This window comes from Ceratotherium simum, chromosome 5 (assembly GCF_057802395.1).
Source record: "Ceratotherium simum simum isolate JZ-2026a chromosome 5, ASM5780239v1, whole genome shotgun sequence".
Classification (NCBI taxonomy): domain Eukaryota; kingdom Metazoa; phylum Chordata; class Mammalia; order Perissodactyla; family Rhinocerotidae; genus Ceratotherium; species Ceratotherium simum.
The window spans coordinates 38,536,558-38,539,689 of record NC_141904.1 but is presented as its reverse complement, the minus strand read 5'-3'; positions in this window follow the sequence as shown (position 1 = coordinate 38,539,689).

The window sequence follows — 3,132 nt, the reverse complement described above, 5'->3', positions numbered from 1 at the left end:
AAGGGAGTTTGGGATTCCGAAGTTAACTTCTTTTGTTCAGCTGCCTCTTTCTCAATATTTACACACATCATGAGTATGATTGTCCCCTAGTTTTTAATGTTCTGCTGTTGCTACTAGAGATCACCTGGGGAAGTTTCTCATTCTTTTTGGGTTATGAATCACTGGAGGACATGTTGAGCATTGAAACACACAACCCCTTGGAGGGAGTGAGGATTACTGGGCAATTGTACCATCCTCAAAGCCATACAGCAGGGGCTCTCATATCTAGATCCCCCTCTGTCTAATCACTTCACTCATGTAGGGATGAGTAATCAGCAATTCTAAGAATGTAGTCTCAGAAGCAAGAATTGGGCATGTTAACATGTGCTAATACATGTTAACACTCCCCTGTCAATACAGGGAAGACTCTTGCTGCAGGACAGGAAGCAAAGAGCAATGAAATTTCGATCCCTGAATAGTAGTGGTGGTAAGATGTTGGGGAGAATGTTTCTAAATGATAAACCCAGAGTAGCAAAAGAACAAGAATAGGTTTTCTAGTGAATAGATGACAAGAACAGAATCACAGTCATATGCCATACTTTTGGAGGAAGGAGTCATAAATTCCTTAAGGAACCATAAGCACAGTTGGGATGTCCTTCATGAGGCCCTGTGGCTGAGTACGTCCAAAGGGTAAGCACACTGTGCTAATCTGGGAAACTTCTCTCCTGAAATGACAGGCCCCCTGTTTCTTCCAACCCATGTGTGACTGCAATGGAATTGTCAAACATTCATTCATCATAATCCATGGCATCATGGTAAATATACAGTTGAGCAAATACTTATTCTCAAGCAGCTAACTATTTGATAGGAGGAATTTGAAAGAGCAACATGGCTGATTTCAGAAACCATTTTGTTCGAGAACCCTGAAGACAGTAATGATTTGCACTGCTCTTTGTTATTCTTTTATGTAAATGTAAATCCCTTAAGAGAAGAATAACGTCTATTCCTTAATGTATACCCAATATAGTTTTATGGAAGTAGCTTTTACAGGATTCAGAGTGATTCAGATCCTCTCTAATCCACTCATTGACTGTGGGCTATAAGTTACTTAACTTCTTTGCTCCTTTGTTTTCTCACCTATAACTCTGAACTAAAGGTGTGAGGTTTAAAGAAGAATCTCATATAACAAGCTTCATATACATCTTGCTATATAGTAGATTTCTCAGAAAAATTATGCTCTTCTTCTCCCCTTACTTTAGATCTCATCCCATCATTTACCACACTGCCTGGACCCTCTGACATTTTCTTCAAGCTTCCCAGACATATTTACCTTTCTCATCATCATTATGACGAGAAAGTTCATTGCAGCTCCTTCTTTTACACATTTCTGATCAAGAGAAATGCTTGAAATATTTAAATGCCTTATTAATCCCACAATGCCCCGTCAGAGGGCACACCTTTTAACTGCACGTAGTGGCAGCATTTGAACCAACAGTTACTGTGCACACTACTATGCACCAGGTGGTGTACTAGAATCTGGGTAGATTAATATAATCATAAAATATAATATCTGCTTTCAAAAAATTTGCAATCAATACACAAAAAAGTGACCAAAAAGAAGGGCAGGCTGAAGGAGCAAGGAGGAAGAAGTCAATGCCATGCTGAGCCATCTTGAACCCTGAGGCCAAAGAAAAAATCAGTACTACAGAACTTGCCTTTATTTAAAATTTTGATTTTTTTATCATGAATTTGTTGCATTGATTTTGGTTTTTTTAAAATATTATTTATCTTGATTACTGAGTTTTTGTTCCCCTTAGGTTTTGCACACCTGATTGAGGGTGTTATGGACTGAATTGTGTCTACCCAAAATTTATGTGTTGGAACCCTAACTCCTAATGTGACTGTATGTGGAGACATGGGCTTTAAAGAGGTATAATTAAGGTTAAATGATAAGCAAGATGTGGAATATATACACAATGGAATACTACTCAGCCATAGGAAACGATGAAATCCAGCCATTTGTGACAACATGAATGGACATTGAAGGTATTATGCAAAGTGAAATGTCAGAGGGAGAAGGTCAAATACCGTATGATCTCACTCATTAAGTAGTAGATAGTAACAGCAACAAACGAACACATAGAGACAGAGATTGGATTGATGGTTACCAGACGGGAAGTGGGGAGGGAGGAGGGCGAAGGGGATAATTAGGCACGTGTGTGCGGTGACGGACTATAATTAGTATTTGGGTGGTGAACATGAGAACATGATGTAATCCATGCAGAAATAAAAGTATAATGATGTATACCTGAAATTTATACAATGTTATAAACCAACGTTACCACAATAAAAAAGAAAAAAAGAGGTATAATTAAGGTTAAATGAAGTCATAGCATGGGGGCCTCAACCAATAGGACTAGTGTCCTTATAAGAAGAGAATGAGACACTAGGAAAAAGGTCATGTGAGAACACAGTGATGAAGTGGCCATCTTCAAGCCAAGGAGATCGGCCTCAGGAGAAACCAAACTCTGCTGAGACCTTGATCTTGGACTTCTAGCCTCCACAACTGTGAGAAATCAGTTTCTGTTATTTAAGCCTCCCAGTCAGTGGTATTTTGTGATGGTGGCCCTAGCAAACTAATACTGAGGGAAAGAAGAGATTTCGTGAAAGAAGATTTATTTGAGTTTAGTCTTAAAGATCAAAAGGGTCTGGATAGTCAGCAAATGAAAGATAATTCTGGGAGTTTTAAGCATGGAATAGAAATTGGAAAAGAGATCTTTGGCGCAGAGGCAATGTCTTTGAGGGAAGAATTGGGTGCCAAATTTACCAGCATATGGAGCCAGGCAAATGTCAGAGCTGAATGGGCCTTTGACAGAAACTTACACTAATACCTGTTGTTGTAAGGCCTGTGAGTGAAGAAATTTTTAAATTGGTTAAAAAAAAATCAAAAGCAGAATATTTCTTGACGTGTGAAAGTTATATGAAATTCAAATTTCTGTGTCCATAAATAAAGCTTTATTGGAACACAGCCATGCTCATTCGTTCAAGTATTGTCTATGGCTGCTTTGATGCTACAAATGCAGAGTTGAGTATTTGTGACAGATACCATATGGCCCACAATGCCTAAAATATTTGCTGTCTGACCCTTTACAG